Raw genomic sequence first — 21,856 nt, 5'->3', positions numbered from 1 at the left:
CACAGCTATGGTTTGTTACCGCCCAAAGCTCTTTCCCAAGACTCTTTGAAGCGTACTAATAGCTATATGGAAGACGGCTTGGAGCGTGAGGTTCAGTAGTAAACAGGTTGCCACTGGGTGAAACTGGGAACCAGAGGGAACCTCCAGCACCAAAGACAGGCCCCAGCTGGGGAAAGGGAATGCTCTGCGTGGGACAAATTCCTTATGAAGGCCTTAGCAAACGGGATGACTGGAGATGATCAGAGAAGGGGAGGAGGCCCAAGGACTTCCCATTAGGGTTGAGCGTGCAAAAACTGGAATCTTAATAGATTGTAACCGGAGACCAACTCTAGAACGTGTTGCACACCGGGGAGGGGGGGTAGAGAGAGTCAAAAAGACCCTCCCCGAGGCCAAAGCAATGAATCTGCTGCATACTCTGCTGTATGTTGGCCTGGTGGTGGGCTTTTAGGAGGGCATTAATGATCGGCTAAAGAGCACACTGGGCTCACTCGCCTACGCCTTTCAATCTGCGTGCCTGCAGATGTAGTGTTTTCAGGACATGGGTGCAGGAAGTGTACATGACGGAGGAGGTCCAGAGCTGGTGGAAGCAAAGGCGCAGAGTCTCGAGAGCGAGCAATGGGAGAAGAGGAAATCAAGGTCTGTGGGTCGAAAATGGGCTGCTGGCAATGACTGTGGAGAAGTAGAGATGAAAGGTGTTGAGAACTTGGAAGAGGCGTGGAAGTGGGAGAAGTACGCACCCCAGCGGAAGATTCCACAGATGGTGTGAAGCGGCCAGGTCCTGCGAAGTTGAAAGCTTGACTTGGTCCAGAAAGCCGTGCCACTTGGTGTCGAGCTGGGTGGCCATCCGATGAACTTCTGTAATTGCCATGTGCTGCGAATGTGAGCGTTTTCTCCTTCAAAGACCATCCAAGGAGTTAAGCTGAGCGGAGGCAGAGGAGTGTGTGGGTAGGTGGGTAGAAAAGAAAAGCCGGCCTCCCCGTCGGGGAATCGAACCCCGGTCTCCCGCGTGACAGGCGGGGATACTCACCACTATACTAACGAGGACCAGTTGGTGCAGAGCACCTGCTCCTGGCCAAAGTACATACGGCTGCACAGCTTCTCTTTCAATAGAGCTGTGGGCCTCCTCAGTTTGCCTTGCAGTCGGCCGGACATCACCCTTGCAACGGGCCTCGTTCGCACGGCATCCGCCTTGTGGGCGGCTTCCGCTATCACTGGCCTTTCCGCCAGTAATAGACAAGTCAAGTCGCCAGGCTCAAATCAACGGCGGCTCGGCAAAGAAGGTCCCACCGAGATTTGAACTCGGATCGCTGGATTCAGAGTCCAGAGTGCTGACCGTTACACCATGGAACCCCTGGAACGAGGATCTTTCTTGCTTTTCTTGTGCCTCGCTATGCCTGTAGCTAACGCTCACTCCCCCTTAACCCCCCTAGGACCGACTCTCCTATAATCTTTTCCCTACACCGTCGATCGCCATCTCTTGGTCAATGAAGGGGCGGCAATTTCCCATGCGAAGGTACCGGGAAAGCTAAAAGTACAGCAAATCATTTCCTCCTTTTCCTGGGGCATTCATGGCAGAAGTAGACATGGGATGGCCCAAGCAGCAAGACAGGGGTGGGCGTCACAACAATCGATTCATCTAGTGGTAAGGGCTTCTTGCAAAACGCTTCTCGCAAATTCCACCCTTGGGAGGAGTGCCAGGTCCACGCGCCAGTCAAGCATAAGGAGGCCAGGCGGGTGCCTTGCCTGTGGCTTCAGGCGAGCCCTTACAGGAAGGCCGCCCAGGATGATGCCACCCCTCTTCTGGCAATGGCTCTTTTCCCGGAACCTCAAGTCCTTTTGATTTTTTTTTTCACGCTCTCTGCATTGTTTTGTCTCACCAGGCGACTATGGTTGTGGCACAGGCTGCATGATCCTTTTCCACTCCAGCAAGGATCACGAGCACACTTTTTCTAGCGCTTGGACTTTCGGTTGCTTGAACCCAAGCCCTTCGGGATATCTCCTTCATCAGGGGCCTGGTGATTTTTTGAAAGAGCGATCCGGAAAGAGGTAGGTCACATCGAGACTTGATGAACAGGAAAAGATGATGAAACTTTCGAGGTGCCATGAGGCACCAGGGCGAAGAGTCACCCGATCAGGCAGAAAGCACAGCTATGGTTTGTTACCGCCCAAAGCTCTTTCCCAAGACTCTTTGAAGCGTAGTAATAGCTATATGGAAGACGGCTTGGAGCGTGAGGTTCAGTAGTAAACAGGTTGCCACTGGGTGAAACTGGGAACCAGAGGGAACCTCCAGCACCAAAGACAGGCCCCAGCTGGGGAAAGGTAATGCTCTGCGTGGGACAAATTCCTTATGAAGGCCTTAGCAAACGGGATGACTGGAGATGATCAGAGAAGGGGAGGAGGCCCAAGGTCTTCCCATTAGGGTTGAGCGTGCAAAAACTGGAATCTTAATAGATTGTAACCGGAGACCAACTCTAGAACGTGTTGCACACCGGGGAGGGGGGGTAGAGAGAGTCAAAAAGACCCTCCCCGAGGCCAAAGCAATGAATCTGCTGCATACTCTGCTGTATGTTGGCCTGGTGGTGGGCTTTTAGGAGGGCATTAATGATCGGCTAAAGAGCACACTGGGCTCACTCGCCTACGCCTTTCAATCTGCGTGCCTGCAGATGTAGTGTTTTCAGGACATGGGTGCAGGAAGTGTACATGACGGAGGAGGTCCAGAGCTGGTGGAAGCAAAGGCGCAGAGTCTCGAGAGCGAGGAATGGGAGAAGAGGAAATCAAGGTCTGTGGGTCGAAAATGGGCTGCTGGCAATGACTGTGGAGAAGTAGAGATGAAAGGTGTTGAGAACTTGGAAGAGGCGTGGAAGTGGGAGAAGTACGCACCCCAGCGGAAGATTCCACAGATGGTGTGAAGCGGCCAGGTCCTGCGAAGTTGAAAGCTTGACTTGGTCCAGAAAGCCGTGCCACTTGGTGTCGAGCTGGGTGGCCATCCGATGAACTTCTGTAATTGCCATGTGCTGCGAATGTGAGCGTTTTCTCGTTCAAAGACCATCCAAGGAGTTAAGCAGAGCGGAGGCAGAGGAGTGTGGGGGTAGGTGGGTAGAAAAGAAAAGCCAGCCTCCCCGTCGGGGAATCGAACCCCGGTCTCCCGCGTGACAGGCGGGGATACTCACCACTATACTAACGAGGACCAGTTGGTGCAGAGCACCTGCTCCTGGCCAAAGTACATACGGCTGCACAGCTTCTCTTTCAATAGAGCTGTGGGCCTCCTCAGTTTGCCTTGCAGTCGGCCGGACATCACCCTTGCAACGGGCCTCGTTCGCACGGCATCCGCCTTGTGGGCGGCTTCCGCTAACACTGGCCTTTCCGCCAGTAATAGACAAGTCAAGTCGCCAGGCTCAAATCAACGGCGGCTCGGCAAAGAAGGTCCCACCGAGATTTGAACTCGGATCGCTGGATTCAGAGTCCAGAGTGCTGACCGTTACACCATGGAACCCCTGGAACGAGGATCTTTCTCGCTTTTCTTGTGCCTCGCTATGCCTGTAGCTAACGCTCACTCCCCCTTAACCCCCCTAGGACCGACTCTCCTATAATCTTTTCCCTACACCGTCGATCGCCATCTCTTGGTCAATGAAGGGGCGGCAATTTCCCATGCGAAGGTACCGGGAAAGCTAAAAGTACAGCAAATCATTTCCTCCTTTTCCTGGGGCATTCATGGCAGAAGTAGACATGGGATGGCCCAAGCAGCAAGACAGGGGTGGGCGTCACAACAATCGATTCATCTAGTGGTAAGGGCTTCTTGCAAAACGCTTCTCGCAAATTCCACCCTTGGGAGGAGTGCCAGGTCCACGCGCCAGTCAAGCATAAGGAGGCCAGGCGGGTGCCTTGCCTGTGGCTTCAGGCGAGCCCTTACAGGAAGGCCGCCCAGGATGATGCCACCCCTCTTCTGGCAATGGCTCTTTTCCCGGAACCTCAAGTCCTTTTGATTTTTTTTTTCACGCTCTCTGCATTGTTTTGTCTCACCAGGCGACTATGGTTGTGGCACAGGCTGCATGATCCTTTTCCACTCCAGCAAGGATCACGAGCACACTTTTTCTAGCGCTTGGACTTTCGGTTGCTTGAACCCAAGCCCTTCGGGATATCTCCTTCATCAGGGGCCTGGTGATTTTTCGAAAGAGCGATCCGGAAAGAGGTAGGTCACATCGAGACTTGATGAACAGGAAAAGATGATGAAACTTTCGAGGTGCCATGAGGCACCAGGGCGAAGAGTCACCCGATCAGGCAGAAAGCACAGCTATGGTTTGTTACCGCCCAAAGCTCTTTCCCAAGACTCTTTGAAGCGTAGTAATAGCTATATGGAAGACGGCTTGGAGCGTGAGGTTCAGTAGTAAACAGGTTGCCACTGGGTGAAACTGGGAACCAGAGGGAACCTCCAGCACCAAAGACAGGCCCCAGCTGGGGAAAGGGAATGCTCTGCGTGGGACAAATTCCTTATGAAGGCCTTAGCAAACGGGATGACTGGAGATGATCAGAGAAGGGGAGGAGGCCCAAGGACTTCCCATTAGGGTTGAGCGTGCAAAAACTGGAATCTTAATAGATTGTAACCGGAGACCAACTCTAGAACGTGTTGCACACCGGGGAGGGGGGGTAGAGAGAGTCAAAAAGACCCTCCCCGAGGCCAAAGCAATGAATCTGCTGCATACTCTGCTGTATGTTGGCCTGGTGGTGGGCTTTTAGGAGGGCATTAATGATCGGCTAAAGAGCACACTGGGCTCACTCGCCTACGCCTTTCAATCTGCGTGCCTGCAGATGTAGTTTTTTCAGGACATGGGTGCAGGAAGTGTACATGACGGAGGAGGTCCAGAGCTGGTGGAAGCAAAGGCGCAGAGTCTCGAGAGCGAGCAATGGGAGAAGAGGAAATCAAGGTCTGTGGGTCGAAAATGGTCTGCTGGCAATGACTGTGGAGAAGTAGAGATGAAAGGTGTTGAGAACTTGGAAGAGGCGTGGAAGTGGGAGAAGTACGCACCCCAGCGGAAGATTCCACAGATGGTGTGAAGCGGCCAGGTCCTGCGAAGTTGAAAGCTTGACTTGGTCCAGAAAGCCGTGCCACTTGGTGTCGAGCTGGGTGGCCATCCGATGAACTTCTGTTATTGCCATGTGCTGCGAATGTGAGCGTTTTCTCCTTCAAAGACCATCCAAGGAGTTAAGCTGAGCGGAGGCAGAGGAGTGTGGGGGTAGGTGGGTAGAAAAGAAAAGCAGGCCTCCCCGTCGGGGAATCGAACCCCGGTCTCCCGCGTGACAGGCGGGGATACTCACCACTATACTAACGAGGACCAGTTGGTGCAGAACACCTGCTCCTGGCCAAAGTACATACGGCTGCACAGCTTCTCTTTCAATAGAGCTGTGGGCCTCCTCAGTTTGCCTTGCAGTCGGCCGGACATCACCCTTGCAACGGGCCTCGTTCGCACGGCATCCGCCTTTTGGGCGGCTTCCGCTATCACTGGCCTTTCCACCAGTAATAGACAAGTCAAGTCGCCAGGCTCAAATCAACGGCGGCTCGGCAAAGAAGGTCCCACCGAGATTTGAACTCGGATCGCTGGATTCAGAGTCCAGAGTGCTGACCGTTACACCATGGAACCCCTGGAACGAGGATCTTTCTCGCTTTTCTTGTGCCTCGCTATGCCTGTAGCTAACGCTCACTCCCCCTTAACCCCCCTAGGACCGACTCTCCTATAATCTTTTCCCTACACCGTCGATCGCCATCTCTTGGTCAATGAAGGGGCGGCAATTTCCCATGCGAAGGTACCGGGAAAGCTAAAAGTACAGCAAATCATTTCCTCCTTTTCCTGGGGCATTCATGGCAGAAGTAGACATGGGATGGCCCAAGCAGCAAGACAGGGGTGGGCGTCACAACAATCGATTCATCTAGTGGTAAGGGCTTCTTGCAAAACGCTTCTCGCAAATTCCACCCTTGGGAGGAGTGCCAGGTCCACGCGCCAGTCAAGCATAAGGAGGCCAGGCGGGTGCCTTGCCTGTGGCTTCAGGCGAGCCCTTACAGGAAGGCCGCCCAGGATGATGCCACCCCTCTTCTGGCAATGGCTCTTTTCCCAGAACCTCAAGTCCTTTTGATTTTTTTTTTCACGCTCTCTGCATTGTTTTGTCTCACCAGGCGACTATGGTTGTGGCACAGGCTGCATGATCCTTTTCCACTCCAGCAAGGATCACGAGCACACTTTTTCTAGCGCTTGGACTTTCGGTTGCTTGAACCCAAGCCCTTCGGGATATCTCCTTCATCAGGGGCCTGGTGATTTTTCGAAAGAGCGATCCGGAAAGAGGTAGGTCACATCGAGACTTGATGAACAGGAAAAGATGATGAAACTTTCGAGGTGCCATGAGGCACCAGGGCGAAGAGTCACCCGATCAGGCAGAAAGCACAGCTATGGTTTGTTACCGCCCAAAGCTCTTTCCCAAGACTCTTTGAAGCGTAGTAATAGCTATATGGAAGACGGCTTGGAGCGTGAGGTTCAGTAGTAAACAGGTTGCCACTGGGTGAAACTGGGAACCAGAGGGAACCTCCAGCACCAAAGACAGGCCCCAGCTGGGGAAAGGTAATGCTCTGCGTGGGACAAATTCCTTATGAAGGCCTTAGCAAACGGGATGACTGGAGATGATCAGAGAAGGGGAGGAGGCCCAAGGTCTTCCCATTAGGGTTGAGCGTGCAAAAACTGGAATCTTAATAGATTGTAACCGGAGACCAACTCTAGAACGTGTTGCACACCGGGGAGGGGGGGTAGAGAGAGTCAAAAAAACCCTCCCCGAGGCCAAAGCAATGAATCTGCTGCATACTCTGCTGTATGTTGGCCTGGTGGTGGGCTTTTAGGAGGGCATTAATGATCGGCTAAAGAGCACACTGGGCTCACTCGCCTACGCCTTTCAATCTGCGTGCCTGCAGATGTAGTGTTTTCAGGACATGGGTGCAGGAAGTGTACATGACGGAGGAGGTCCAGAGCTGGTGGAAGCAAAGGCGCAGAGTCTCGAGAGCGAGCAATGGGAGAAGAGGAAATCAAGGTCTGTGGGTCGAAAATGGGCTGCTGGCAATGACTGTGGAGAAGTAGAGATGAAAGGTGTTGAGAACTTGGAAGAGGCGTGGAAGTGGGAGAAGTACGCACCCCAGCGGAAGATTCCACAGATGGTGTGAAGCGGCCAGGTCCTGCGAAGTTGAAAGCTTGACTTGGTCCAGAAAGCCGTGCCACTTGGTGTCGAGCTGGGTGGCCATCCGATGAACTTCTGTAATTGCCATGTGCTGCGAATGTGAGCGTTTTCTCGTTCAAAGACCATCCAAGGAGTTAAGCTGAGCGGAGGCAGAGGAGTGTGGGGGTAGGTGGGTAGAAAATGAAAAGCCGGCCTCCCCGTCGGGGAATCGAACCCCGGTCTCCCGCGTGACAGGCGGGGATACTCACCACTATACTAACGAGGACCAGTTGGTGCAGAACACCTGCTCCTGGCCAAAGTACATACGGCTGCACAGCTTCTCTTTCAATAGAGCTGTGGGCCTCCTCAGTTTGCCTTGCAGTCGGCCGGACATCACCCTTGCAACGGGCCTCGTTCGCACGGCATCCGCCTTGTGGGCGGCTTCCGCTATCACTGGCCTTTCCGCCAGTAATAGACAAGTCAAGTCGCCAGGCTCAAATCAACGGCGGCTCGGCAAAGAAGGTACCACCGAGATTTGAACTCGGATCGCTGGATTCAGAGTCCGGAGTGCTGACCGTTACACCACGGAACCCCTGGAATGAGGATCTTTCTCGCTTTTCTTGTGCCTCGCTATGCCTGTAGCTAACGCTCACTCCCCCTTAACCCCCTAGGACCGACTCTCCTATAATCTTTTCCCTACACCGTCGATCGCCATCTCTTGGTCAATGAAGGGGCGGCAATTTCCCATGCGAAGGTACCGGGAAAGCTAAAAGTACAGCAAATCATTTCCTCCTTTTCCTGGGGCATTCATGGCAGAAGTAGACATGGGATGGCCCAAGCAGCAAGACAGGGGTGGGCGTCACAACAATCGATTCATCTAGTGGTAAGGGCTTCTTGCAAAACGCTTCTCGCAAATTCCACCCTTGGGAGGAGTGCCAGGTCCACGCGCCAGTCAAGCATAAGGAGGCCAGGCGGGTGCCTTGCCTGTGGCTTCAGGCGAGCCCTTACAGGAAGGCCGCCCAGGATGATGCCACCCCTCTTCTGGCAATGGCTCTTTTCCCGGAACCTCAAGTCCTTTTGATTTTTTTTTTCACGCTCTCTGCATTGTTTTGTCTCACCAGGCGACTATGGTTGTGGCACAGGCTGCATGATCCTTTTCCACTCCAGCAAGGATCACGAGCACACTTTTTCTAGCGCTTGGACTTTCGGTTGCTTGAACCCAAGCCCTTCGGGATATCTCCTTCATCAGGGGCCTGGTGATTTTTCGAAAGAGCGATCCGGAAAGAGGTAGGTCACATCGAGACTTGATGAACAGGAAAAGATGATGAAACTTTCGAGGTGCCATGATGCACCAGGGCGAAGAGTCACCCGATCAGGCAGAAAGCACAGCTATGGTTTGTTACCGCCCAAAGCTCTTTCCCAAGACTCTTTGAAGCGTAGTAATAGCTATATGGAAGACGGCTTGGAGCGTGAGGTTCAGTAGTAAACAGGTTGCCACTGGGTGAAACTGGGAACCAGAGGGAACCTCCAGCACCAAAGACAGGCCCCAGCTGGGGAAAGGGAATGCTCTGCGTGGGACAAATTCCTTATGAAGGCCTTAGCAAACGGGATGACTGGAGATGATCAGAGAAGGGGAGGAGGCCCAAGGACTTCCCATTAGGGTTGAGCGTGCAAAAACTGGAATCTTAATAGATTGTAACCGGAGACCAACTCTAGAACGTGTTGCACACCGGGGAGGGGGGGTAGAGAGAGTCAAAAAGACCCTCCCCGAGGCCAAAGCAATGAATCTGCTGCATACTCTGCTGTATGTTGGCCTGGTGGTGGGCTTTTAGGAGGGCATTAATGATCGGCTAAAGAGCACACTGGGCTCACTCGCCTACGCCTTTCAATCTGCGTGCCTGCAGATGTAGTGTTTTCAGGACATGGGTGCAGGAAGTGTACATGACGGAGGAGGTCCAGAGCTGGTGGAAGCAAAGGCGCAGAGTCTCGAGAGCGAGCAATGGGAGAAGAGGAAATCAAGGTCTGTGGGTCGAAAATGGTCTGCTGGCAATGACTGTGGAGAAGTAGAGATGAAAGGTGTTGAGAACTTGGAAGAGGCGTGGAAGTGGGAGAAGTACGCACCCCAGCGGAAGATTCCACAGATGGTGTGAAGCGGCCAGGTCCTGCGAAGTTGAAAGCTTGACTTGGTCCAGAAAGCCGTGCCACTTGGTGTCGAGCTGGGTGGCCATCCGATGAACTTCTGTTATTGCCATGTGCTGCGAATGTGAGCGTTTTCTCCTTCAAAGACCATCCAAGGAGTTAAGCTGAGCGGAGGCAGAGGAGTGTGGGGGTAGGTGGGTAGAAAAGAAAAGCAGGCCTCCCCGTCGGGGAATCGAACCCCGGTCTCCCGCGTGACAGGCGGGGATACACACCACTATACTAACGAGGACCAGTTGGTGCAGAACACCTGCTCCTGGCCAAAGTACATACGGCTGCACAGCTTCTCTTTCAATAGAGCTGTGGGCCTCCTCAGTTTGCCTTGCAGTCGGCCGGACATCACCCTTGCAACGGGCCTCGTTCGCACGGCATCCGCCTTTTGGGCGGCTTCCGCTATCACTGGCCTTTCCACCAGTAATAGACAAGTCAAGTCGCCAGGCTCAAATCAACGGCGGCTCGGCAAAGAAGGTCCCACCGAGATTTGAACTCGGATCGCTGGATTCAGAGTCCAGAGTGCTGACCGTTACACCATGGAACCCCTGGAACGAGGATCTTTCTCGCTTTTCTTGTGCCTCGCTATGCCTGTAGCTAACACTCACTCCCCCTTAACCCCCCTAGGACCGACTCTCCTATAATCTTTTCCCTACACCGTCGATCGCCATCTCTTGGTCAATGAAGGGGCGGCAATTTCCCATGCGAAGGTACCGGGAAAGCTAAAAGTACAGCAAATCATTTCCTCCTTTTCCTGGGGCATTCATGGCAGAAGTAGACATGGGATGGCCCAAGCAGCAAGACAGGGGTGGGCGTCACAACAATCGATTCATCTAGTGGTAAGGGCTTCTTGCAAAACGCTTCTCGCAAATTCCACCCTTGGGAGGAGTGCCAGGTCCACGCGCCAGTCAAGCATAAGGAGGCCAGGCGGGTGCCTTGCCTGTGGCTTCAGGCGAGCCCTTACAGGAAGGCCGCCCAGGATGATGCCACCCCTCTTCTGGCAATGGCTCTTTTCCCGGAACCTCAAGTCCTTTTGATTTTTTTTTTCACGCTCTCTGCATTGTTTTGTCTCACCAGGCGACTATGGTTGTGGCACAGGCTGCATGATCCTTTTCCACTCCAGCAAGGATCACGAGCACACTTTTTCTAGCGCTTGGACTTTCGGTTGCTTGAACCCAAGCCCTTCGGGATATCTCCTTCATCAGGGGCCTGGTGATTTTTCGAAAGAGCGATCCGGAAAGAGGTAGGTCACATCGAGACTTGATGAACAGGAAAAGATGATGAAACTTTCGAGGTGCCATGAGGCACCAGGGCGAAGAGTCACCCGATCAGGCAGAAAGCACAGCTATGGTTTGTTACCGCCCAAAGCTCTTTCCCAAGACTCTTTGAAGCGTAGTAATAGCTATATGGAAGACGGCTTGGAGCGTGAGGTTCAGTAGTAAACAGGTTGCCACTGGGTGAAACTGGGAACCAGAGGGAACCTCCAGCACCAAAGACAGGCCCCAGCTGGGGAAAGGTAATGCTCTGCGTGGGACAAATTCCTTATGAAGGCCTTAGCAAACGGGATGACTGGAGATGATCAGAGAAGGGGAGGAGGCCCAAGGTCTTCCCATTAGGGTTGAGCGTGCAAAAACTGGAATCTTAATAGATTGTAACCGGAGACCAACTCTAGAACGTGTTGCACACCGGGGAGGGGGGGTAGAGAGAGTCAAAAAAACCCTCCCCGAGGCCAAAGCAATGAATCTGCTGCATACTCTGCTGTATGTTGGCCTGGTGGTGGGCTTTTAGGAGGGCATTAATGATCGGCTAAAGAGCACACTGGGCTCACTCGCCTACGCCTTTCAATCTGCGTGCCTGCAGATGTAGTGTTTTCAGGACATGGGTGCAGGAAGTGTACATGACGGAGGAGGTCCAGAGCTGGTGGAAGCAAAGGCGCAGAGTCTCGAGAGCGAGCAATGGGAGAAGAGGAAATCAAGGTCTGTGGGTCGAAAATGGGCTGCTGGCAATGACTGTGGAGAAGTAGAGATGAAAGGTGTTGAGAACTTGGAAGAGGCGTGGAAGTGGGAGAAGTACGCACCCCAGCGGAAGATTCCACAGATGGTGTGAAGCGGCCAGGTCCTGCGAAGTTGAAAGCTTGACTTGGTCCAGAAAGCCGTGCCACTTGGTGTCGAGCTGGGTGGCCATCCGATGAACTTCTGTAATTGCCATGTGCTGCGAATGTGAGCGTTTTCTCGTTCAAAGACCATCCAAGGAGTTAAGCTGAGCGGAGGCAGAGGAGTGTGGGGGTAGGTGGGTAGAAAATGAAAAGCCGGCCTCCCCGTCGGGGAATCGAACCCCGGTCTCCCGCGTGACAGGCGGGGATACTCACCACTATACTAACGAGGACCAGTTGGTGCAGAACACCTGCTCCTGGCCAAAGTACATACGGCTGCACAGCTTCTCTTTCAATAGAGCTGTGGGCCTCCTCAGTTTGCCTTGCAGTCGGCCGGACATCACCCTTGCAACGGGCCTCGTTCGCACGGCATCCGCCTTGTGGGCGGCTTCCGCTATCACTGGCCTTTCCGCCAGTAATAGACAAGTCAAGTCGCCAGGCTCAAATCAACGGCGGCTCGGCAAAGAAGGTCCCACCGAGATTTGAACTCGGATCGCTGGATTCAGAGTCCGGAGTGCTGACCGTTACACCACGGAACCCCTGGAATGAGGATCTTTCTCGCTTTTCTTGTGCCTCGCTATGCCTGTAGCTAACGCTCACTCCCCCTTAACCCCCTAGGACCGACTCTCCTATAATCTTTTCCCTACACCGTCGATCGCCATCTCTTGGTCAATGAAGGGGCGGCAATTTCCCATGCGAAGGTACCGGGAAAGCTAAAAGTACAGCAAATCATTTCCTCCTTTTCCTGGGGCATTCATGGCAGAAGTAGACATGGGATGGCCCAAGCAGCAAGACAGGGGTGGGCGTCACAACAATCGATTCATCTAGTGGTAAGGGCTTCTTGCAAAACGCTTCTCGCAAATTCCACCCTTGGGAGGAGTGCCAGGTCCACGCGCCAGTCAAGCATAAGGAGGCCAGGCGGGTGCCTTGCCTGTGGCTTCAGGCGAGCCCTTACAGGAAGGCCGCCCAGGATGATGCCACCCCTCTTCTGGCAATGGCTCTTTTCCCGGAACCTCAAGTCCTTTTGATTTTTTTTTTCACGCTCTCTGCATTGTTTTGTCTCACCAGGCGACTATGGTTGTGGCACAGGCTGCATGATCCTTTTCCACTCCAGCAAGGATCACGAGCACACTTTTTCTAGCGCTTGGACTTTCGGTTGCTTGAACCCAAGCCCTTCGGGATATCTCCTTCATCAGGGACCTGGTGATTTTTCGAAAGAGCGATCCGGAAAGAGGTAGGTCACATCGAGACTTGATGAACAGGAAAAGATGATGAAACTTTCGAGGTGCCATGAGGCACCAGGGCGAAGAGTCACCCGATCAGGCAGAAAGCACAGCTATGGTTTGTTACCGCCCAAAGCTCTTTCCCAAGACTCTTTGAAGCGTAGTAATAGCTATATGGAAGACGGCTTGGAGCGTGAGGTTCAGTAGTAAACAGGTTGCCACTGGGTGAAACTGGGAACCAGAGGGAACCTCCAGCACCAAAGACAGGCCCCAGCTGGGGAAAGGTAATGCTCTGCGTGGGACAAATTCCTTATGAAGGCCTTAGCAAACGGGATGACTGGAGATGATCAGAGAAGGGGAGGAGGCCCAAGGTCTTCCCATTAGGGTTGAGCGTGCAAAAACTGGAATCTTAATAGATTGTAACCGGAGACCAACTCTAGAACGTGTTGCACACCGGGGAGGGGGGGTAGAGAGAGTCAAAAAAACCCTCCCCGAGGCCAAAGCAATGAATCTGCTGCATACTCTGCTGTATGTTGGCCTGGTGGTGGGCTTTTAGGAGGGCATTAATGATCGGCTAAAGAGCACACTGGGCTCACTCGCCTACGCCTTTCAATCTGCGTGCCTGCAGATGTAGTGTTTTCAGGACATGGGTGCAGGAAGTGTACATGACGGAGGAGGTCCAGAGCTGGTGGAAGCAAAGGCGCAGAGTCTCGAGAGCGAGCAATGGGAGAAGAGGAAATCAAGGTCTGTGGGTCGAAAATGGGCTGCTGGCAATGACTGTGGAGAAGTAGAGATGAAAGGTGTTGAGAACTTGGAAGAGGCGTGGAAGTGGGAGAAGTACGCACCCCAGCGGAAGATTCCACAGATGGTGTGAAGCGGCCAGGTCCTGCGAAGTTGAAAGCTTGACTTGGTCCAGAAAGCCGTGCCACTTGGTGTCGAGCTGGGTGGCCATCCGATGAACTTCTGTAATTGCCATGTGCTGCGAATGTGAGCGTTTTCTCGTTCAAAGACCATCCAAGGAGTTAAGCTGAGCGGAGGCAGAGGAGTGTGGGGGTAGGTGGGTAGAAAATGAAAAGCCGGCCTCCCCGTCGGGGAATCGACCCCCGGTCTCCCGCGTGACAGGCGGGGATACTCACCACTATACTAACGAGGACCAGTTGGTGCAGAACACCTGCTCCTGGCCAAAGTACATACGGCTGCACAGCTTCTCTTTCAATAGAGCTGTGGGCCTCCTCAGTTTGCCTTGCAGTCGGCCGGACATCACCCTTGCAACGGGCCTCGTTCGCACGGCATCCGCCTTGTGGGCGGCTTCCGCTATCACTGGCCTTTCCGCCAGTAATAGACAAGTCAAGTCGCCAGGCTCAAATCAACGGCGGCTCGGCAAAGAAGGTCCCACCGAGATTTGAACTCGGATCGCTGGATTCAGAGTCCAGAGTGCTGACCGTTACACCACGGAACCCCTGGAACAAGGATCTTTCTCGCTTTTCTTGTGCCTCGCTATGCCTGTAGCTAACGCTCACTCCCCCTTAACCCCCTAGGACCGACTCTCCTATAATCTTTTCCCTACACCGTCGATCGCCATCTCTTGGTCAATGAAGGGGCGGCAATTTCCCATGCGAAGGTACCGGGAAAGCTAAAAGTACAGCAAATCATTTCCTCCTTTTCCTGGGGCATTCATGGCAGAAGTAGACATGGGATGGCCCAAGCAGCAAGACAGGGGTGGGCGTCACAACAATCGATTCATCTAGTGGTAAGGGCTTCTTGCAAAACGCTTCTCGCAAATTCCACCCTTGGGAGGAGTGCCAGGTCCACGCGCCAGTCAAGCATAAGGAGGCCAGGCGGGTGCCTTGCCTGTGGCTTCAGGCGAGCCCTTACAGGAAGGCCGCCCAGGATGATGCCACCCCTCTTCTGGCAATGGCTCTTTTCCCGGAACCTCAAGTCCTTTTGATTTTTTTTTTCACGCTCTCTGCATTGTTTTGTCTCACCAGGCGACTATGGTTGTGGCACAGGCTGCATGATCCTTTTCCACTCCAGCAAGGATCACGAGCACACTTTTTCTAGCGCTTGGACTTTCGGTTGCTTGAACCCAAGCCCTTCGGGATATCTCCTTCATCAGGGACCTGGTGATTTTTCGAAAGAGCGATCCGGAAAGAGGTAGGTCACATCGAGACTTGATGAACAGGAAAAGATGATGAAACTTTCGAGGTGCCATGAGGCACCAGGGCGAAGAGTCACCCGATCAGGCAGAAAGCACAGCTATGGTTTGTTACCGCCCAAAGCTCTTTCCCAAGACTCTTTGAAGCGTAGTAATAGCTATATGGAAGACGGCTTGGAGCGTGAGGTTCAGTAGTAAACAGGTTGCCACTGGGTGAAACTGGGAACCAGAGGGAACCTCCAGCACCAAAGACAGGCCCCAGCTGGGGAAAGGGAATGCTCTGCGTGGGACAAATTCCTTATGAAGGCCTTAGCAAACGGGATGACTGGAGATGATCAGAGAAGGGGAGGAGGCCCAAGGACTTCCCATTAGGGTTGAGCGTGCAAAAACTGGAATCTTAATAGATTGTAACCGGAGACCAACTCTAGAACGTGTTGCACACCGGGGAGGGGGGGTAGAGAGAGTCAAAAAGACCCTCCCCGAGGCCAAAGCAATGAATCTGCTGCATACTCTGCTGTATGTTGGCCTGGTGGTGGGCTTTTAGGAGGGCATTAATGATCGGCTAAAGAGCACACTGGGCTCACTCGCCTACGCCTTTCAATCTGCGTGCCTGCAGATGTAGTGTTTTCAGGACATGGGTGCAGGAAGTGTACATGACGGAGGAGGTCCAGAGCTGGTGGAAGCAAAGGCGCAGAGTCTCGAGAGCGAGCAATGGGAGAAGAGGAAATCAAGGTCTGTGGGTCGAAAATGGTCTGCTGGCAATGACTGTGGAGAAGTAGAGATGAAAGGTGTTGAGAACTTGGAAGAGGCGTGGAAGTGGGAGAAGTACGCACCCCAGCGGAAGATTCCACAGATGGTGTGAAGCGGCCAGGTCCTGCTAAGTTGAAAGCTTGACTTGGTCCAGAAAGCCGTGCCACTTGGTGTCGAGCTGGGTGGCCATCCGATGAACTTCTGTTATTGCCATGTGCTGCGAATGTGAGCGTTTTCTCCTTCAAAGACCATCCAAGGAGTTAAGCTGAGCGGAGGCAGAGGAGTGTGGGGGTAGGTGGGTAGAAAAGAAAAGCCAGCCTCCCCGTCGGGGAATCGAACCCCGGTCTCCCGCGTGACAGGCGGGGATACTCACCACTATACTAACGAGGACCAGTTGGTGCAGAACACCTGCTCCTGGCCAAAGTACATACGGCTGCACAGCTTCTCTTTCAATAGAGCTGTGGGCCTCCTCAGTTTGCCTTGCAGTCGGCCGGACATCACCCTTGCAACGGGCCTCGTTCGCACGGCATCCGCCTTTTGGGCGGCTTCCGCTATCACTGGCCTTTCCACCAGTAATAGACAAGTCAAGTTGCCAGGCTCAAATCAACGGCGGCTCGGCAAAGAAGGTCCCACCGAGATTTGAACTCGGATCGCTGGATTCAGAGTCCAGAGTGCTGACCGTTACACCATGGAACCCCTGGAACGAGGATCTTTCTCGCTTTTCTTGTGCCTCGCTATGCCTGTAGCTAACGCTCACTCCCCCTTAACCCCCCTAGGACCGACTCTCCTATAATCTTTTCCCTACACCGTCGATCGCCATCTCTTGGTCAATGAAGGGGCGGCAATTTCCCATGCGAAGGTACCGGGAAAGCTAAAAGTACAGCAAATCATTTCCTCCTTTTCCTGGGGCATTCATGGCAGAAGTAGACATGGGATGGCCCAAGCAGCAAGACAGGGGTGGGCGTCACAACAATCGATTCATCTAGTGGTAAGGGCTTCTTGCAAAACGCTTCTCGCAAATTCCACCCTTGGGAGGAGTGCCAGGTCCACGCGCCAGTCAAGCATAAGGAGGCCAGGCGGGTGCCTTGCCTGTGGCTTCAGGCGAGCCCTTACAGGAAGGCCGCCCAGGATGATGCCACCCCTCTTCTGGCAATGGCTCTTTTCCCGGAACCTCAAGTCCTTTTGATTTTTTTTTTCACGCTCTCTGCATTGTTTTGTCTCACCAGGCGACTATGGTTGTGGCACAGGCTGCATGATCCTTTTCCACTCCAGCAAGGATCACGAGCACACTTTTTCTAGCGCTTGGACTTTCGGTTGCTTGAACCCAAGCCCTTCGGGATATCTCCTTCATCAGGGGCCTGGTGATTTTTCGAAAGAGCGATCCGGAAAGAGGTAGGTCACATCGAGACTTGATGAACAGGAAAAGATGATGAAACTTTCGAGGTGCCATGATGCACCAGGGCGAAGAGTCACCCGATCAGGCAGAAAGCACAGCTATGGTTTGTTACCGCCCAAAGCTCTTTCCCAAGACTCTTTGAAGCGTAGTAATAGCTATATGGAAGACGGCTTGGAGCGTGAGGTTCAGTAGTAAACAGGTTGCCACTGGGTGAAACTGGGAACCAGAGGGAACCTCCAGCACCAAAGACAGGCCCCAGCTGGGGAAAGGGAATGCTCTGCGTGGGACAAATTCCTTATGAAGGCCTTAGCAAACGGGATGACTGGAGATGATCAGAGAAGGGGAGGAGGCCCAAGGACTTCCCATTAGGGTTGAGCGTGCAAAAACTGGAATCTTAATAGATTGTAACCGGAGACCAACTCTAGAACGTGTTGCACACCGGGGAGGGGGGGTAGAGAGAGTCAAAAAGACCCTCCCCGAGGCCAAAGCAATGAATCTGCTGCATACTCTGCTGTATGTTGGCCTGGTGGTGGGCTTTTAGGAGGGCATTAATGATCGGCTAAAGAGCACACTGGGCTCACTCGCCTACGCCTTTCAATCTGCGTGCCTGCAGATGTAGTTTTTTCAGGACATGGGTGCAGGAAGTGTACATGACGGAGGAGGTCCAGAGCTGGTGGAAGCAAAGGCGCAGAGTCTCGAGAGCGAGCAATGGGAGAAGAGGAAATCAAGGTCTGTGGGTCGAAAATGGTCTGCTGGCAATGACTGTGGAGAAGTAGAGATGAAAGGTGTTGAGAACTTGGAAGAGGCGTGGAAGTGGGAGAAGTACGCACCCCAGCGGAAGATTCCACAGATGGTGTGAAGCGGCCAGGTCCTGCGAAGTTGAAAGCTTGACTTGGTCCAGAAAGCCGTGCCACTTGGTGTCGAGCTGGGTGGCCATCCGATGAACTTCTGTTATTGCCATGTGCTGCGAATGTGAGCGTTTTCTCCTTCAAAGACCATCCAAGGAGTTAAGCTGAGCGGAGGCAGAGGAGTGTGGGGGTAGGTGTTTAGAAAAGAAAAGCAGGCCTCCCCGTCGGGGAATCGAACCCCGGTCTCCCGCGTGACAGGCGGGGATACACACCACTATACTAACGAGGACCAGTTGGTGCAGAACACCTGCTCCTGGCCAAAGTACATACGGCTGCACAGCTTCTCTTTCAATAGAGCTGTGGGCCTCCTCAGTTTGCCTTGCAGTCGGCCGGACATCACCCTTGCAACGGGCCTCGTTCGCACGGCATCCGCCTTTTGGGCGGCTTCCGCTATCACTGGCCTTTCCACCAGTAATAGACAAGTCAAGTCGCCAGGCTCAAATCAACGGCGGCTCGGCAAAGAAGGTCCCACCGAGATTTGAACTCGGATCGCTGGATTCAGAGTCCAGAGTGCTGACCGTTACACCATGGAACCCCTGGAACGAGGATCTTTCTCGCTTTTCTTGTGCCTCGCTATGCCTGTAGCTAACACTCACTCCCCCTTAACCCCCCTAGGACCGACTCTCCTATAATCTTTTCCCTACACCGTCGATCGCCATCTCTTGGTCAATGAAGGGGCGGCAATTTCCCATGCGAAGGTACCGGGAAAGCTAAAAGTACAGCAAATCATTTCCTCCTTTTCCTGGGGCATTCATGGCAGAAGTAGACATGGGATGGCCCAAGCAGCAAGACAGGGGTGGGCGTCACAACAATCGATTCATCTAGTGGTAAGGGCTTCTTGCAAAACGCTTCTCGCAAATTCCACCCTTGGGAGGAGTGCCAGGTCCACGCGCCAGTCAAGCATAAGGAGGCCAGGCGGGTGCCTTGCCTGTGGCTTCAGGCGAGCCCTTACAGGAAGGCCGCCCAGGATGATGCCACCCCTCTTCTGGCAATGGCTCTTTTCCCGGAACCTCAAGTCCTTTTGATTTTTTTTTTCACGCTCTCTGCATTGTTTTGTCTCACCAGGCGACTATGGTTGTGGCACAGGCTGCATGATCCTTTTCCACTCCAGCAAGGATCACGAGCACACTTTTTCTAGCGCTTGGACTTTCGGTTGCTTGAACCCAAGCCCTTCGGGATATCTCCTTCATCAGGGGCCTGGTGATTTTTCGAAAGAGCGATCCGGAAAGAGGTAGGTCACATCGAGACTTGATGAACAGGAAAAGATGATGAAACTTTCGAGGTGCCATGAGGCACCAGGGCGAAGAGTCACCCGATCAGGCAGAAAGCACAGCTATGGTTTGTTACCGCCCAAAGCTCTTTCCCAAGACTCTTTGAAGCGTAGTAATAGCTATATGGAAGACGGCTTGGAGCGTGAGGTTCAGTAGTAAACAGGTTGCCACTGGGTGAAACTGGGAACCAGAGGGAACCTCCAGCACCAAAGACAGGCCCCAGCTGGGGAAAGGTAATGCTCTGCGTGGGACAAATTCCTTATGAAGGCCTTAGCAAACGGGATGACTGGAGATGATCAGAGAAGGGGAGGAGGCCCAAGGTCTTCCCATTAGGGTTGAGCGTGCAAAAACTGGAATCTTAATAGATTGTAACCGGAGACCAACTCTAGAACGTGTTGCACACCGGGGAGGGGGGGTAGAGAGAGTCAAAAAAACCCTCCCCGAGGCCAAAGCAATGAATCTGCTGCATACTCTGCTGTATGTTGGCCTGGTGGTGGGCTTTTAGGAGGGCATTAATGATCGGCTAAAGAGCACACTGGGCTCACTCGCCTACGCCTTTCAATCTGCGTGCCTGCAGATGTAGTGTTTTCAGGACATGGGTGCAGGAAGTGTACATGACGGAGGAGGTCCAGAGCTGGTGGAAGCAAAGGCGCAGAGTCTCGAGAGCGAGCAATGGGAGAAGAGGAAATCAAGGTCTGTGGGTCGAAAATGGGCTGCTGGCAATGACTGTGGAGAAGTAGAGATGAAAGGTGTTGAGAACTTGGAAGAGGCGTGGAAGTGGGAGAAGTACGCACCCCAGCGGAAGATTCCACAGATGGTGTGAAGCGGCCAGGTCCTGCGAAGTTGAAAGCTTGACTTGGTCCAGAAAGCCGTGCCACTTGGTGTCGAGCTGGGTGGCCATCCGATGAACTTCTGTAATTGCCATGTGCTGCGAATGTGAGCGTTTTCTCGTTCAAAGACCATCCAAGGAGTTAAGCTGAGCGGAGGCAGAGGAGTGTGGGGGTAGGTGGGTAGAAAATGAAAAGCCGGCCTCCCCGTCGGGGAATCGAACCCCGGTCTCCCGCGTGACAGGCGGGGATACTCACCACTATACTAACGAGGACCAGTTGGTGCAGAACACCTGCTCCTGGCCAAAGTACATACGGCTGCACAGCTTCTCTTTCAATAGAGCTGTGGGCCTCCTCAGTTTGCCTTGCAGTCGGCCGGACATCACCCTTGCAACGGGCCTCGTTCGCACGGCATCCGCCTTGTGGGCGGCTTCCGCTATCACTGGCCTTTCCGCCAGTAATAGACAAGTCAAGTCGCCAGGCTCAAATCAACGGCGGCTCGGCAAAGAAGGTCCCACCGAGAGTTGAACTCGGATCGCTGGATTCAGAGTCCGGAGTGCTGACCGTTACACCACGGAACCCCTGGAATGAGGATCTTTCTCGCTTTTCTTGTGCCTCGCTATGCCTGTAGCTAACGCTCACTCCCCCTTAACCCCCTAGGACCGACTCTCCTATAATCTTTTCCCTACACCGTCGATCGCCATCTCTTGGTCAATGAAGGGGCGGCAATTTCCCATGCGAAGGTACCGGGAAAGCTAAAAGTACAGCAAATCATTTCCTCCTTTTCCTGGGGCATTCATGGCAGAAGTAGACATGGGATGGCCCAAGCAGCAAGACAGGGGTGGGCGTCACAACAATCGATTCATCTAGTGGTAAGGGCTTCTTGCAAAACGCTTCTCGCAAATTCCACCCTTGGGAGGAGTGCCAGGTCCACGCGCCAGTCAAGCATAAGGAGGCCAGGCGGGTGCCTTGCCTGTGGCTTCAGGCGAGCCCTTACAGGAAGGCCGCCCAGGATGATGCCACCCCTCTTCTGGCAATGGCTCTTTTCCCGGAACCTCAAGTCCTTTTGATTTTTTTTTTCACGCTCTCTGCATTGTTTTGTCTCACCAGGCGACTATGGTTGTGGCACAGGCTGCATGATCCTTTTCCACTCCAGCAAGGATCACGAGCACACTTTTTCTAGCGCTTGGACTTTCGGTTGCTTGAACCCAAGCCCTTCGGGATATCTCCTTCATCAGGGACCTGGTGATTTTTCGAAAGAGCGATCCGGAAAGAGGTAGGTCACATCGAGACTTGATGAACAGGAAAAGATGATGAAACTTTCGAGGTGCCATGAGGCACCAGGGCGAAGAGTCACCCGATCAGGCAGAAAGCACAGCTATGGTTTGTTACCGCCCAAAGCTCTTTCCCAAGACTCTTTGAAGCGTAGTAATAGCTATATGGAAGACGGCTTGGAGCGTGAGGTTCAGTAGTAAACAGGTTGCCACTGGGTGAAACTGGGAACCAGAGGGAACCTCCAGCACCAAAGACAGGCCCCAGCTGGGGAAAGGTAATGCTCTGCGTGGGACAAATTCCTTATGAAGGCCTTAGCAAACGGGATGACTGGAGATGATCAGAGAAGGGGAGGAGGCCCAAGGTCTTCCCATTAGGGTTGAGCGTGCAAAAACTGGAATCTTAATAGATTGTAACCGGAGACCAACTCTAGAACGTGTTGCACACCGGGGAGGGGGGGTAGAGAGAGTCAAAAAAACCCTCCCCGAGGCCAAAGCAATGAATCTGCTGCATACTCTGCTGTATGT

At 53.4% G+C, this 21,856-nt stretch overlaps 14 non-coding genes across 14 annotated transcripts; all 14 read right to left on the bottom strand.

The window, feature by feature from the left end:
• Window positions 1-972: 972 nt before the first annotated feature.
• TRNAD-GUC (transfer RNA aspartic acid (anticodon GUC)) lies at window positions 973-1,044 on the bottom strand. Its single transcript has one exon. It is a non-coding gene; the product is annotated as a tRNA-Asp (tRNA).
• A 234-nt stretch (window positions 1,045-1,278) lies between these two features.
• TRNAQ-CUG (transfer RNA glutamine (anticodon CUG)) lies at window positions 1,279-1,350 on the bottom strand. The gene has a single exon. It is a non-coding gene; the product is annotated as a tRNA-Gln (tRNA).
• Window positions 1,351-3,115: 1,765 nt separating this feature from the next.
• Window positions 3,116-3,187, bottom strand: TRNAD-GUC (transfer RNA aspartic acid (anticodon GUC)). The gene has a single exon. It is a non-coding gene; the product is annotated as a tRNA-Asp (tRNA).
• Window positions 3,188-3,421: 234 nt separating this feature from the next.
• Window positions 3,422-3,493, bottom strand: TRNAQ-CUG (transfer RNA glutamine (anticodon CUG)). The gene has a single exon. It is a non-coding gene; the product is annotated as a tRNA-Gln (tRNA).
• Window positions 3,494-5,258: 1,765 nt separating this feature from the next.
• TRNAD-GUC (transfer RNA aspartic acid (anticodon GUC)) lies at window positions 5,259-5,330 on the bottom strand. Its single transcript has one exon. It is a non-coding gene; the product is annotated as a tRNA-Asp (tRNA).
• A 234-nt stretch (window positions 5,331-5,564) lies between these two features.
• Window positions 5,565-5,636, bottom strand: TRNAQ-CUG (transfer RNA glutamine (anticodon CUG)). Its single transcript has one exon. It is a non-coding gene; the product is annotated as a tRNA-Gln (tRNA).
• A 1,766-nt stretch (window positions 5,637-7,402) lies between these two features.
• TRNAD-GUC (transfer RNA aspartic acid (anticodon GUC)) lies at window positions 7,403-7,474 on the bottom strand. The gene has a single exon. It is a non-coding gene; the product is annotated as a tRNA-Asp (tRNA).
• A 2,376-nt stretch (window positions 7,475-9,850) lies between these two features.
• On the bottom strand, window positions 9,851-9,922 carry TRNAQ-CUG (transfer RNA glutamine (anticodon CUG)). Its single transcript has one exon. It is a non-coding gene; the product is annotated as a tRNA-Gln (tRNA).
• Window positions 9,923-11,688: 1,766 nt separating this feature from the next.
• On the bottom strand, window positions 11,689-11,760 carry TRNAD-GUC (transfer RNA aspartic acid (anticodon GUC)). The gene has a single exon. It is a non-coding gene; the product is annotated as a tRNA-Asp (tRNA).
• Window positions 11,761-14,137: 2,377 nt separating this feature from the next.
• On the bottom strand, window positions 14,138-14,209 carry TRNAQ-CUG (transfer RNA glutamine (anticodon CUG)). The gene has a single exon. It is a non-coding gene; the product is annotated as a tRNA-Gln (tRNA).
• Window positions 14,210-15,973: 1,764 nt separating this feature from the next.
• TRNAD-GUC (transfer RNA aspartic acid (anticodon GUC)) lies at window positions 15,974-16,045 on the bottom strand. Its single transcript has one exon. It is a non-coding gene; the product is annotated as a tRNA-Asp (tRNA).
• A 234-nt stretch (window positions 16,046-16,279) lies between these two features.
• Window positions 16,280-16,351, bottom strand: TRNAQ-CUG (transfer RNA glutamine (anticodon CUG)). The gene has a single exon. It is a non-coding gene; the product is annotated as a tRNA-Gln (tRNA).
• Window positions 16,352-18,422: 2,071 nt separating this feature from the next.
• On the bottom strand, window positions 18,423-18,494 carry TRNAQ-CUG (transfer RNA glutamine (anticodon CUG)). The gene has a single exon. It is a non-coding gene; the product is annotated as a tRNA-Gln (tRNA).
• Window positions 18,495-20,260: 1,766 nt separating this feature from the next.
• Window positions 20,261-20,332, bottom strand: TRNAD-GUC (transfer RNA aspartic acid (anticodon GUC)). The gene has a single exon. It is a non-coding gene; the product is annotated as a tRNA-Asp (tRNA).
• Window positions 20,333-21,856: the final 1,524 nt, after the last annotated feature.

This window comes from Staurois parvus, unplaced genomic scaffold, assembly GCF_062004578.1.
Source record: "Staurois parvus isolate SC_StPar_1 unplaced genomic scaffold, SC_StPar_1.0 ptg000126l, whole genome shotgun sequence".
Classification (NCBI taxonomy): Eukaryota; Metazoa; Chordata; class Amphibia; order Anura; family Ranidae; genus Staurois; species Staurois parvus.
The sequence above is the reverse complement of the archived record's forward strand: the minus strand, read 5'-3'. Positions and strand labels throughout refer to the sequence as shown.